The following is a 16257-nucleotide window of genomic DNA, read 5'->3' on the forward strand; positions in this document are numbered from 1 at the left end:
CAAGTGGCTGCGCTTAGAAAGATCTCATCATTCCATGCTGAATCAAAACTTTGATTTCCTTCAAGTAGACATAAGGAAATTTGCTACAAAACATAAGAGAAAAGTGAAATTTTTTAATTTTTAATTAATATGGACGTCATATATTTAATAAAATTATATCAACTACTTAGTTTAAGGGATTATAAATTTAATAGTCTAATTTTGACAACTCGTAGGACTTCTAAAGCTGATAACTGATACAGACTTAATGAATGAATACACAAACGACTGATCTATAATAGATAATGAGAACCCTATATGTAAATGCATCAGAAACAGTTATGATCTCCAACACATCAAATCACAATTAGTTTCTCGTTCTCCCCCGTTATAGACAAAACAAATGTCCCTTTGATGAATTTAGGATTTGATTGATGAATATCACTATACCAAACTCTTTTAAGGCATACCAAAAGAAGTATATATGAAAAGATGAATTTAGGTATGTAACCATATCCTTGTTTTATTGTATATATAAGAATCACGAGATTCAAAATCCTTAGAGAATTGGTTATTCACTGAAACTCCAATAAAAAGTGCAAGCAATTCTCTTCCTCATTGTGTTATTGCTTCCTATAAATCTTCAAAACTACTTTCACCCCACTATAAAAAGATTAACTATCCCAAGTTGGTAAACAACAAAAAAGAATTCCATAATCTTGGAGTGACTATAATAGTCGAATGAAGATTATATGTCCTTTCTTCAACCATGTTCTACTTAATGATATTAATATCTATTAAATTTTTTGAATATTTATAACTTGATTCATGTCAAAACTATTCATGTAATATTTGCATTTCTTATTCATGTCAAAATTAAAGTTAAAGTGATTGGAAAAGAAGTTAAAGTGACATGTGCATTTCTTATTCATGTCAAAAATTTATTGATTGGAACATAATTGGAGATATAGTTTTGGGACAAGTGACTTACTTCCAATAGCACCCCTAAGGCTTATTTATAACTTGAGAATGAATTGGAATGCAAATATTGTGTGTTATAGGACTAGAAAAACGTGAAAACAATGATTTTGGATGAAGCACGACCAAGCTAATTTGCCGCACAAGCATGTCTTAAAATTCTATACTACACATACCTTATTAAGTTGGTCATATCTTGAGTTGTAATTGTATGTTTTAGACGTTATTTGTACCTTTGTAAAACTTACAAGAATACATATGACTTAAATTTTAGGTTTTAAAAGTTCAATTCGATCATCTTGGTTGCCAAATATCCAATCAAACATAGACTTGAGAACATGTAGAACTGGATTTTGATAGCACGTAGTATGCTTATTCGTTCGACCATAACAAGATATCCAGAAACTCAAATCAAACGAAACCAGAGCCAAACCATATATAAAGTGTAAATTTAATTACAAGTTATATAAGGATCATATGGTCTATATCGACCTCCTTGATAGCCAAAATTAGTGTTGATGAAATTGGTACCGTGATGTTGCTGCATCTATTGCATATTTTTAAAATTAAAAGCTATTAAGAAATCTAAAATAGTCTTACATTTCGTATTTATTTTCCTATGCCATAACTATCATGAAAATCTTCGTATACTCTAATGTCCTTCCTATATATTTATTGAAGGAAAATCTTTTTTTCCTAAGGATCCATTTGCGAGTTGAGTTTTGAAGAAAATGGGTGGCTTCAGAGTCATTTCACTAATATATTTCATTAATTTCCAAGTCTCATATTTACTTTCATCGCCCTCCAAAATTTAATTCTCAAACATACCCTAAAGGTATTCTCTATACCACACAATCCAATATCATCATGAACAGAAGACTCCAATGTTGATAATTCAGTATCCACGCATGCATGGATGAATTCATAATTGGGGTATAAATTGATAAGTAAAATATATCATAAGTACTACGTTTTTAAATCTTTACTTTTAACGCCTAAGAATTATAAATAAAAATGTTTGTGTTAATTTTAGGAGGACAATATAATATTGTTGACCTAATCCTTATTCCTACCAAAAAGTTATAGCACAAACTCCAAACAACCAATCATGCAAACATTAGAATAATATTTTAGGAGTATATATATTCCCTTAGCAAATCATTTACCAAATAAAGTGCAACACACTGTAATTTAGGTTATTTTTATCCTATTGTCATCATTTCACCTAACGGGAACCTTTTTTTTATTGCCTGAAGCAAATAATTAAAGGAAACTTACTCAAGAAAGAAGACAAATTAAGCACAATAAAGTATGGCAGGTTTTTTAATAAAGCCACTTGATATTCTTAAAGTATTGTAAAAGCTATTTATTTGCCCCCTCCCATAATTATGAAAGGTTTAATGCAAGCTACCCATTAGAGACTATTTGTCCACACATACAATGATGACAAAATATATCTCTTTTTTTACACAATGAAACAAATATGGGAGAGATATGTTTATGCCAAATTAAATTATATTAACTCCAATATTATTAATATTCTTTTGTAAGATATACATTATGGGGATCCATTTGTTCATTAATAATTATGTATTATCTAAGTGATTGAAACAAAATTGAGAAAAATTGAACATGGATACATATATAATCAAATAGTTATAGTTTTCATATATTTTAAAGACTTATATTATGTTAATCTTGATGTATTTAAATCAAATAGTAAATAATTTTAATTTTTTTGTGAAATTAGATATAGGAGATATATATATGATAGGAAGTTTCAATTCAATAATTGGTTTGATTAAATTTATTTTCTACAAAATTTAAATGTATCATCCTTCCACTGAGTAATATGTTTGTAGAGGTTTGCTAACCTGAGCAAAGTTGTTTTCATGAAATATCATGTTAACATTTTGTACTCAAATATTTGGAGGAAAAATCCAGATTTCATTTTATTCACACAATTCTATTTCAAAAGTATTTTAGTTAATTTATATATTGTTTTTAAACATTTATTATATGTTCTCTCGGGAAGGAACATATATTCGCACAACTCCATTGCCTTCCATATATGGTATTATAGATGAATCAGGATCACTTGTCTCTAATGGTATCTCATTCTATGTTTCAAGTCAATCATATATTAACACGTGGATAAAATGAAAAAATTAAAAGTAAAAAGTAATAAAATGAAGCACTCTAATTGACTTGGAATATAGAGTGAGACATCATTTGAGACATATGATCTCCATCTATTATAGATATGAGCAAGGCTAGGGTGGTGCTTTTGGGGATTTCACCTTATTAAATATTGGCTTAAAAGAAAAAGATAATGATGTGGCAAAAGAAGTGGCTATGATGAAACCTTCTTGTGGCCAAGTAAAATGAGTGGCTATAGAGTAACCTTTTTTATAGTCAATGAGAAGAAGAGGTTGGGGTGAAGCATCTTTATTTTTGGCCATACAATCCTCAAGGCTTTGACTATAAATAGGAATGCTCCAAGTCATTGTAAGACACATCAATATTCTAGCTTTAGTGCATATTCTCTCTTCTTCTCTTATTATAATATTTTAGTGTTTAAGATATATTTGAGAGAGAGTGATATTGGGTATACTTGGGTTTTGGGAAGTGAGTGAAACACTTGAGTGAACTTGTAATTCTCTTTTATCATAGTGATAATATCATTGTTGCTCTTCAACCATGGATGTGGCAAATTGCTGAACCACGTTAATTTCTCGATGTCATTTTCTCTATTTAAATTTTCTGCATGTGTCTTTCGCTATAACACATAATAATATTAAGGTGCATTACTAACAGTTGCCTTGAATGAAGTGAAACAGAGACTCTAGGAACTGGGTTCATAGATTTTGTTGGAAGTATATGGCAGTTGGTGGAAATGTGACAAATTTTTATTAAAATGGTTTGAAACTAAAAATGTCAACTTATCTTAAAAAGAAAATTAGAAAATATTGAAAAGGGAAGTGGAGATTTTTACAACCGGAGATGAATATTGCTCTATTGCTTTATGAGAAAGGAGGTGAATAATATTTGAAGAAGAAAATTAAAGTAATTGAGAAGTTGGATCAGATGTGAACATGTAATATAATAAATGTTTTAAAACAATATAAATATAAATTAACTACAATACCCTTATATATATTAAGTGCAGGGTGAAATTACTTATTGATCCTATATTGATCATGGAACTATACCATTTTCCAAACTGCCGCACATGCATTCGACTACATTTCATTTTGTATAAAATAGAAGAAATAAACTGTTGTAGGTAAGAGTGGAAAATCTAAGGTTAGATTTTACTTCAAACAAGTTGAGTATATATAAGATATATTAGTTTAGGCCTGATGGATTTAAGACTTGGGAGGAGAGTATGCAACATATATTAAAATAAAAATAATAAATGTCATTATATATAAAAAGATGAAATCATTAATGTCAAAATCACAACATTTAAATATAGCTAATCAAATAAATTACGCATTTCATAATTAATATTTATGTGACTTCATATTTTGAAATAGTTGAATGATCAATTCATTGTTAATGTTGTTGAACTCTTCTTCCTCAATATAAGTCACTAACTTATAGCATTGTTAACTTCAAAAACATTCATCTATAGACAATCATTCATCTATGCATCCCTAATTTAATTACATAGCCTATTTTTCATAATCTTATAGCTGAAAATACTCTTTTTATGCTTGTGGCAAAAAGTATAATCATTGTTAACTTCAAAAGAATATAAAGTAATGAGTAAATAATGTGTATTCCACTTTCAACCAACTTCTATGAAAGATTATCGATTCCTTTTAAAGAAGCAAATTCAGCATCGCTACGTGTATCGATGATATAAATCTCAAGTTGATTATCAAGCATCACCAAATTAATTACTTGAACAAAAATCATGTGGATAAAACTTTGTAAATTCAATCATTTTGTCTCATCAAAACTAGAGGACATATTGGTTGTACTCAAACAAGACATACAAAAAACAATTGAATATTTGTCTCGAAGAAACAATCATGAAGTTCCTTAAGTTTCATATTCACAATAGTATAAAATAATTCAACATGATAAATATGCTCTATTATGATAACATGTGCTCAGCCTCCACATCGTGATTTGCCATCAGGATAAAAGTCGGCATCTGTATCATGAATATCAATGTCATGCATATTGCAAAATAAGATTACCTCTTGCAATAAAGATTTTCATTCATCATCCTTAATAGTCTTTAATCATTGCATTGTGATTTTAATCAAGTTCATAGCATTAATGGTGTCTTGATCTTTCCTCTACAATGCATGTGATAGTTTATTTGAAATACCCGAGATATTTTTCGTCAAGTGCAACATGAATGCAAATTCAAAATCATCGGCCAAGCGTAAAATACTCTTGGCTTCAGCTCTTTTTTTGGAGTTAATCCATATTCTTAAATAATTTCAATAACATCACATAGTAGAATACATCAATATCAAATTTATCAAAGTTACATAATATGAACCCAACGAGTATCAACAACTCACTTGAGACTAGTTTCTTGATTCAAACCTTGCCCACTTAGAATTTCTCCTTTTTTCAATGTCTTCCTAACATTAATTATTTGTTTTTTACGAAGCATGTCATGTCGTTTGCAAGATCCTCCAACGACATTTAATAAAACAAAGACTAAACTAAAAAGAGAAGCAACACCAATGTAATTTTTAGCAACATTAACTAATGTCAATTGCAACTGATGAGCAAAAAATTGTACATAAAAAGCAAATGGATTCACCCTTAAAATCAAACTTTTGAAACCGCAAAATTCTCCTTGCATGTTGATAGAACCATCATAACCTTTATCACAAGTTATTGATACACTAAGCCCATGTTTTCAAAACAAATCATCAATTCTCATTTTCAATGATAAAGATGTAGTATCTTTAACATGAATAATACCAAAAAAGCGCTCATCAATACTTCTATTTTTGTTAACATAACACAAAACAACAACCATTTGTTCTTTAATTGATATATCACACGCTTCATCAACCATAATAGCAAATGGATTGTCTCCAAGATCACTAATAATAACCCCAATGGTTTCCATTGTAGCAACATTAACAATATCTTTTTGGATAGTTGGAGAAATTAATTAATGACTTCGAGAAACAATTTCCAAGACAACATAATTTTTTTCTTCATTATGTTCAAAGAGAAACTTAATAAGTTCATGAAAGTTAACTCGATTAACATAGTCAATTGTTTCATCATTACCACGAAAATGTAATCTTTACATCAATAGAAAGTGAATGCAATCAAATGATGTTGTTAAACATTTTTTTAGTATAAGTCTTGAATTTTTGCTTACATATTGTAACTTCAATATGATGTTTTTGATTCATCAAGTCTTGAGATTTCTTCCACTCAATATTCTTAGCACTATTAGGACCTCCAACATGATTTGAGAGCTTTTATTTCTTATTCCAAAGTGTGAATCCTTTTGTCACAAACGTGTCACCGCCATATTCCTTTCCAAAATCAGGCTTAAAAAAATAATAATACAAGCAAAATGCATCATCTTTTTTATATTATACTCTAACTAGTTGTCGAACTCATTAAACTAAGAAGGACAAAATCTTCTTAAATAATTTCAAATTTTTCTTTGAAGGAAATTGTGTTGAGTAGGTTGACATGATCCTCTTTGTAAATATACTCTTCGAATTTTGTCTTGATTATTAGGATGATATGATGTAATTTTAATTTTTCTTCCATAATCCGATGATAATTCTTATAAATTAGGCTTAATCATTTTTTGTTGGGGACTTGGTTCAGAAGATGTCAATGATGATAATGATTATTTATTTGTTGATAACTTTCATTTTAAAAAAAAATTCATTATCATAAAAGACCTGCAATTAAAAAATAAATCAATAAAACAATGACTGAAGATCAAGTTCAAAATAAACAATAAAGCAATTAAAAACATTGGAATATAGTATAACTAAAATAAAAAGTTAATTTGACTAAAATAAATAATAATCAATGAAATAATTCCTGAACTAAACAATAAAGTAATTAAGATATTATTGACAAATAGAATTATGTTTCATTCAAATTCAAATTCTTTGTGCAAGTTATTTTGATTACCAAATACAGAAAATTAAGTTGGTTATCATTCCATTCAAATTCAAATTCATTGTGCAATATAATTTCTCTTTAATCAGGAGAGGCGGTGCCACAGCGTTTGAATTTTGAATGAAAATTCATTGTTCAATTTCATTGTGCAAAATGAAGTATTTATTATAGAAAGGATGAAATTTATAATGAAGCAAACAAAGAAATAAAGGAAAACATTTGAAGACAATGAATAGAAATAATAAAATCTAAACTAAGTTAAACATATAATGAAAAAATGAAATGAGAATAGAAACAATGAAAGAGAAAATAATAAAAGGTTATATAAAATTAACCAGTTACGAAGTGAAACAATGTTTGAAGGCAATAGAATATCATTAAAAGACAAGTTATGTATGAAATAGAAACTCCCACTTTTTGTTGTATTATTTAATTTAAAGTGGTAATTTATAATTTATGGAATGTGGTGACTTTTCTATGTACACTTCTCATTGTGGGCTTTAAAACTTATATGTAAAATACTAAAAACAGGGTGTGCACACCCTCATGTGCATATAGCACCATCAATGTGTATAGTTGTTTAAAATAATTTAAAGTCTATGTTTGACCAGTTTAAAAGTTTGATCTTTTAGCTTAATCGTTATGCTATGAGGCATTTAAATATACTAATATGCCTTCCTTTAAATATGTTCATCTAACTATAACAATTAAATTATATTTTTATATACTTTTTGTATTAAAATTCATACATAATAATATTATTTCTATTAATATAATATAATTAAATAGATCAATCTATTAAGCTTAGCTTTTTAGATGATCTAAAGTTTGCCATGTTTAATAAGCATTTTGAAAAGCTAGAGTTTGACCTCTTTATGGAAAAGCCTAGCCTAACCTATTACATACAAGATAAAACCTCAGATATATGATCTGAATTATTTTTCCCTAGTTGTTGACTTCAAAATCTCTATACTTTTTAAACGATAAAGATTTCTCATCCTTGACATTAAAATGCAAGAATGTATGTTACTCGAAAGGGAAAATATATGAAAAAGTGAGAGAGAACCTACCCTTAGGCTATATTTGGTTGGGGATGAAAAGTGAATAAATGAAAAGGATGAGTATTGGATATAAAAGAAGATCATGACCACAAACTCAAGCAACATCAAGCCAAACATAATGAGTCTTAATAGATAATTATGATCAATGTTGTTATTCTCCAACTCACCTTCCGTAGATTATGGTTATTATTAAAGCTGTCAAAGGTTGTTAGGATAGCTTTGTTTATCTTTGATTTGGCTGTATCTACTCCTAGTTTGTAGGACTAAGTTAGCTAGTCAAAGTCTCTTTGTAATCTATATAAACACATGTAACTCTGGTTGATAATATGAAGAAAGCTTGGCGTCTTCAATTTTTAACCTTGTTAACAGGTTATGACCTTATGGGTTATATTGATGGCAGTTTCCCATGTCCCTCCAAAATGTTGGAGCCCAACAGTACTACTCTTAACCCTGCCTTCACCCATTGGGTACGTCAGGATCAACTCCTCCTGCATGGCATTGTGTCATCAGTAGCTGCAACAGTGGTCACACATCTAGCCACTGTCCAAACAGCACAACAAGCTTGGGATACTCTCAAAACCATGTATGCTAGTCGATCCAGAGTTCGCATCATGGCTCTAAAGCAACGTATCACCACATTTACCAAAGGTACTCAGACTATGGCTACCTATCTTCAAGGTATTAAAGCTATAGCTGATGAACTTGCCATCATTGATCACCCTCTTGACAACACCGATTTGGTTATTCACACTTTAAATGGTTTAAGCAGTGAATATAAAGATATTTCTGCTGCTCTCTGCAGCAGAGAAACTTCTGTCAGCTATGCTGACCTTCATGAAATACTCATGGATTTTTTTTTGTTTCGTGAAAACTACAATACATCTGACACATTAGTTGCCACGGCCAACACAGTCCAGCGCCACATAAGTCAGCAACGGTCCAAAACTCAGTTGTCAGGACGCAATTTTGTCTCCAACACCTCAGACAATCAAGTTGTGTGTCAGTACTGTGAAAAACCTGGACATATTGCCAAGAAATGCTATAAGATTAATGGTTATCCAAAAAGGAATGGATCTCGCCCTTCAGTCAATATGGCTCAATACTCCTCTCCTGTCCAACACTCTAGTTGGGTCATGGACACTGGAGCCTCTCATCATGTCACTCAGGACCTTCAACAATTAAGCTTTGCCAATCCATATCCAGGCAATGATCACGTCACTATTGGTGATGGCACAGGTTTGCAAATTACTCATATTGGTCATTCTTCTATTCCTACCAAAACAAAATCTCTCTCTCTTAATCAAGTATTATGTGTTCCATCTATTCAATCCAATCTTGTGTCTGTCTCTCAATTATGTCGATCTAACCATTGTTCTGTTGAATTTTTTCCTGATTGCTTTGTTGTGAAGGACTTGAAGTCGGGTCAAACTCTTCTACAAGGGCCCCTTAAGCAAGATCTTTATCAGTTACCATCCCTTATCACCACTTCTACTCCTCCTCAAGTCTACACCACCAGTCTCCAATCTATCTCTACATGGCATCATAAACTTGGTCATCCGTCATCGAAAATAATCAAACACATAGCTGATAATCATCATCTACCAATAAAGCTCACTCCATCTCATGAATGTAGCTCTTGTCATTGTGCTAAAAGTCACAAGTTGCCTTTCTCAAATCATCACCTCACTAGTAGTCGACCTTTAGAGCTTATTTATTCTGATGTTTGGGGGCCAGCACCTGTTAGATCAATAGATGGTTATCTCTATTACTTAGTGTTTGTTGATCATTTTTCAAAGTATGTATGGTTTTACCCTATGAAGAATAAATCTGATGTTTTCTCCATCTTTGTTCAATTTAAGTCCATTGTTGAGAAGTTTTTCAATCTTCCAATAGTTTCTTTCTTTTCTGATAATGGTGGTGAATTTGTCAAACTAAAACATTTCCTTGCAACACATGGTATATCTCATTTAACTACTCCTCCTCATACTCCTGAAGTAAATGGCACTGCTGAAAGACGGCATAGACACATCGTTGAAACAGGTCGTGCATTATTGCACCATGCCACATTACCAGCCAAGTTCTGGTCGTATGCATTCCAAACTGCAGTCTACTTGATTAATAGGATGCCTACTCCAACCATAAAAATGCAAACTCCTTTTACAATTATGTTTCACAAAGAACCTGACTACAATAAGCTCCATTCCTTTGGTTGTCTATGCTTTCCTTGGCTTCGCCCGTATGCAAGCAATAAACTTCAGTCTCGGTCTGTTCCTTGCATCTTCTTAGGTTACTCACACTCTCAACATGCCTATCTCTGCCTTGAACCACTGTCCAACCGTGTCTATACTTCTAGACATGTCAATTTCATTGAAGATTCATATCCCTATATGACTCTCACTACACAATCTCCATCATCTACTCCTCTCCATACAAATCAGCCCCTTATGCCATCTCTTATTCCTAACACTTCTGTTTCATATATGCCATCTGTGCGTCCATCATCACCTAGTCCTTCTTCATGTTTTAACCCATTAGTCACTACATCAATCTCCTCTAATTCCTCTAGTCCTCCAACACCCATTCTTGACCTCACAGTAGCCCCTGCTCCCCCTTCTAATCACTACCCAGGCTAGTGACTAAGCCAAGCAAGATGCATTTAACTGAGGAACCAAGGCCAGTGACCAAGCCAAGCGTGGTGCATCTGACCGAGAAACTAACGCTCGTGACCGAGGATTCAAGGATCGTGACCTAGCCAAGCATCATGTCAATGCCTAGTCGTGACCGAGACAACATTAGGCCAATGGCCTAGTCCTGATTGATACAACGTCAAACCAAATGGTCTAGTCATAACCGAGACAACATCAAGCCAAATGGTCAGGTTGTGACCGAGGCTATGACACACATCAATGGCAAGCCATATCAAATAATATATTGCGTGTATCACAAGTTATCAGTGCTTTTAACATTTTTAACATTGTGCCTTAATTCAAATAAGTTAGTTAGGGTTGGTTAGTTCTTAGTATCCATTTCATTTATAAAAGGAGTTATTTGCCTCCTTCTTAATCAATCATATTGTATTCAAGCAACCCATTCAATAAATAAGTATGAGGTATTTTTCCACACAAAAAAAAAACAAACAATAATGAGGAAAAAGGGGAAGAAAAAAAACTTTTTCCATAGTTTGGTTTAATTGAGTAGTGAGAAGGAGAGAAAAAAATGGTGGGGGTCATGCGTTTATGTTTTCTTTCTAAAATTGGGAGAAAAATTCAAATGAAGAAAGTAAATTAATACAATAATAGGAGAAACTCGTGCTTTTATGTTTCTATCTATGTCAATTTCATTACTAATAATAATTAGAGTTTTTTTCTCAACTTTCTTTCCATTTTCTATCATATAAAGCAACTGAAAATCACCACATTTTGTACCATATTTTCCTCTTAACCTTTAATTCCTTATTTTTTTTAATAAACCATTAATTATAATGGTGAAATAAGCCATAAAGGAAAATCTAAAAAGGAAGGTTCCTCACAAAACATTTTTGTGTAAGGAATTATAAAGTAAAAATGAAGAGGGAGACGAAGACCATTTTTCTTCATCATCCCTCTTGTAATCTGACATTGAGCCAAGGAAATGGGTATGATAATAGTTAGATACCATTTCATGTATGTAATATCAATTTGGTAAACAATTGATAATACCATTTCAACCTTACAACATCAGAAAAATTGATTTGGGCTAAAATCAACTTTCCAACATGGTTTTTTTTTATTTATTGGAATTTGCAGATGAATAAATGAGTGTGTTTTTTTTTTAATTTTATATAAAAACATTTTGTATATAATTCCTCAAAACCTTCAGATTATAGATTAAAAATTGTTAAACTATTAAAGTTACACTCAATTATTTTTAGTATAGAATCTCATTATAATTTTTCTTATAAATATAAAAACAGTCATCTTCAAAAAGACTTAACATCACTTACAAAACCGTAAATCACTAATTATTTTAAGTATACAATCTCATTAAATTTTTCTTATAAATATAAAAACAATCATCTTTAAAAACACTTAACATCACTTATAAAATCATAAATCACAACAATTAAAATATTATGTTAAGAATTCGGTTTGAGTAAACCCAATTTTCCAATGTTATACACAGTAAAAAAAATCATGTCTACATATTGCTTTGCCCAATCCGACTTCTAAAAGGTCAATCAAATTTCTCAATAAAAGATAAGGTAGTAAAGTTGGTATGAGTCAAATTGACTTCCCAACTAGCTGTAACAGCTTTTGTTTATTAAAATCGCATTTCAAGACTTCACTTTCACTTGGAAAATCCCAATTCTTTTGGTTTAATGCATATGTTTGCTTTGGACTTCCACTATGTTAGTGATCATTGCCATACCACATTTTTATCTTAGGAACAAAATGAAATGTGGTTGTACATATATGTTTTCTTTAAAGGGCACAGTCTTTAGTGCCGGATGACTCTACTCGTTCATCCAACTTGGTTCAATCATGATTAGACCTAAATAGGGTTGGGTCTCATCGGATCTAGGGTCAGGTTGAAGTTTAAAAATTAGACTCAATCAATATTTATGATTGGGTTGGGGACAAACATGACCCGTCTCGGACACATTTCATGGTTACTCACTCATCATGTTTGTTGTGTCTCTATTTAATTATGTATAGAGTAATGACACATCTTTGGTCGAAAGTATAATTGATTCTAAAAAATTTCATCATATATACAAAATTAACAATATATACATATATCATTTCATATGTCAAATTACATATTCATAATAATAAAAAATATTGAGAAACTTTAATCTAATAAGGAAAAGCATTATATTTAATCGAGTCTAGGATCAAGTTCAAATACTGACCCAATCGACAGTTAAGTTCAAGTTAGTTTTAGGTCTAGGTTGAATTCGGGTTCAAAAAATGACCATATCAATATTTATGGTCGGGTAAGAAACAAACCTTATCCAACTCAACTTAAATTATGCTCACCCTAGATAGTAAGCATTGGGCTATATCTATCCCATGGTCAACTATATATAACTTTTTCAAGGGTTCAAAACATAGAGGGACTTAAAATACTAATACATGACAAAGAAGAAAACTCAACTAACACAGAACAAATGTTGTGTTGAAGGAGGTTTTCCAAAACCTCTCAACAAGTTTCTCTTCTTTCTTTTTCTTCATAATCATAACATCTCATTATCTAATGTGGATCACTTATCTTCAATGGTGTCTCATTCTTTGTCTCAAATCAATTATATATTAGCACATGGATAAAATAAAAAATTTAAAAACAAAATGTAATAAAATTGAGCATTCTAATTAGCATGTGATATATAATGAGACACCTTGTAAGACACGTGATCTCCATCGCTCATTATCTACATTACACTATCTTAAATGCAAATGATATCCCTACTTCAATTATGACTCTATTTTAGTAGTTCCTCATAACTCTATCACATATTACATACAACAACATTCTATTGTCACATATTAATGTTACCACTATAATTTAATTAATTTCATTACCTTTACTAGTTGCATTACATGATTCATCTACCAGCATATCTGACTTAAGACATGTCATTGCAGTGTCATTTTCAATTTGAAATATATGTTATGATTTAAATGTAATTAAGTTATCCATATGTTTCTTAATACATGTATATAGCTATCCTAATTAAATTTCAAACAATTATATTTTCAACTATGTGAATAAATACATCAGTCCAGTGTAACTGTACGAATAACTTACTAGTTCACCTACAAAATTACAGTTCCTTTGGTTTAATGTGTATGTTTACTCTAGATTTCCACTATGTTGTTGATCATAGACGTACCAGATTTTAATCATAGTTCTTTAAAGTGTGTAGTCTCTAGCACATAATCCATAATTAATGAGTGTCAAACATTTTTAGTTTCACAAATAATTTTGTCTCGGACAAACATTCTATTGTTTTTAAAATTAATTATCTTGTTAATTACTACTACTCTACCTTAATGGTTGAGTCTAAATTCTACAATGGAACCTTCCTAAGAAATAATAAGATTTAAAATGAGATTCTCTTTTTTCTTGAATTAACCTTAATTTATACATAAATTTATTCAATATTTCGTCGATTGTATTGATAATTATTTTATATTATTATATAACTAAAATGTATATTTATCATAATTTTTTGTAAGAGTAAAATGTAAGACAAATAAAGATTCATAAAAAGTTGAGCAAAAAATATATTTGAATCAAAGCTATGAAAAGAAAGTATGTATTATGTTCTTATAATTTCATCAGATATCTTTTGTTCAAAATTTATTATAAAAATATCATACAATTAATTTTTTTTAATATACAATGAGTCTTACTTTTATTTCGATATCATAATTTGTTTTAGATACTTAATTTATCAAACTTCCACATACAAAACATGATTGTTTTGTTTATAAATTAAAGTCCTAATTTTTTGCTATGACGTAGAAAGATGTCATGACTGAAAGTGACAGTAAGTTACTACCAGTAATATTATAATGTTGATCTGATTTTCCAACTAATCACTCATTGCAAGTGCATTGACCATGTGCAACTGCCATTTTTGTCGGCTTGTCTTAATATTTAGGTGCTTTAATAATAAAAGTTTACAAGTGTGATATTTATACTTGTGAGAAGATTTATATATAATTAATGTATTTATTATTTATTATAAACTTTTTTGATTGGTGAGTAATAATAAAATATGAATGATAAATAATACAATAATAAAATATAAATTTATACATTATTGATGTATTTTTTTTCTCAAAAATTATATCTATCATATAATGTCAATGTGCTGTTTGGCAGCATATTTGGTAGATGAGTTTAATTCAATCTTTGGTAAGGAAAATATTTGGTTGAAACGAGATTTACTTCAATAATTTCGATATTATAATAGAGATTAATTATTTTTAACTATAAATACTACTCCTAATGTAAAAATATATAAGGTATAATAACACATCAATATATTCTTTGATAAACTGTCTCACATCGATATAATCAAAATACAGCCTATATAATTAATATACATATGATACCACATTTTATATTCTTTTTTGTTAATCAAGGGAAAAAGCCCAATATGATACACAATAACACAATATTAAATTCTATAGTGCAGATAAAAAGTAAACCAATAATATCGATATGTATCGATAGGTAGCATGGCTCTTCAAATTTGGACCCACTAAACAATATTTGCCAACTAAGGTTTATTTTCCCTGTTTTAATTATGATACCAAAAGAGAAAGAGAATCAACAAAAAATAATATAATATTGATAGAGAGGAAGAAGGATGAATCTATTTTGTGGGAAGATAGCAATGTTGAAGTTTGCAAATTAGAATTAGAGTTTAACGTGAATTTATATCAAGTTTTAATATGGATTCATTAATTATGGTTAGCATGTTTTTTTTTGTTGTTTAAAATTCAATGATGAATAACAAATGAATGAATAATAGATGATAAACCGATAAAGTAAATAATACATAAATATTAAATCCTACATTTAAATGTTTTATACTTATATCCAGATAAATATCTTATGAAAAACATTGTTACTATGACTATCAATATATTTAACCGTGTGGAACTTTCAAAAGAGTTTTTTCTTTTAAGATTAACCATAAGAAAGTAGTTGTTGAAAGACTTATATTTCATCTTGTAGGTGAACAAGGTTTTATTTATCAAGATGACATGGAGGCAGTTTTGGAATAGAATTGCAATTATGAATTAAATGTCCAGGGTTTGGATAGATGCAAATTAAGCATTGGTTGAAGGAAAGTTCTTATGTTAAATTCCTTTTCCTATAAAGCCAAACCTCAATTTTGGCACTCACAAAAAAAGGAACTATTACTATAGCCATAGGCATTTATGTTGAAGAAATATTTTACATTAGCATTTTGTAACAAAGATGATAGCCAATTTGGTATTGCAAAGATATAGTTCAACCAACTTAATTCTTAAAATAATTTTTTTATCATATATGCATTAAATTTGTCACCAACTTAGTTCTCTTGTTAAGATGATGTTAACCGCTG

Source organism: Lupinus angustifolius, chromosome LG16 (genome assembly GCF_001865875.1).
Source record: "Lupinus angustifolius cultivar Tanjil chromosome LG16, LupAngTanjil_v1.0, whole genome shotgun sequence".
NCBI classification, from domain to species: domain Eukaryota; kingdom Viridiplantae; phylum Streptophyta; class Magnoliopsida; order Fabales; family Fabaceae; genus Lupinus; species Lupinus angustifolius.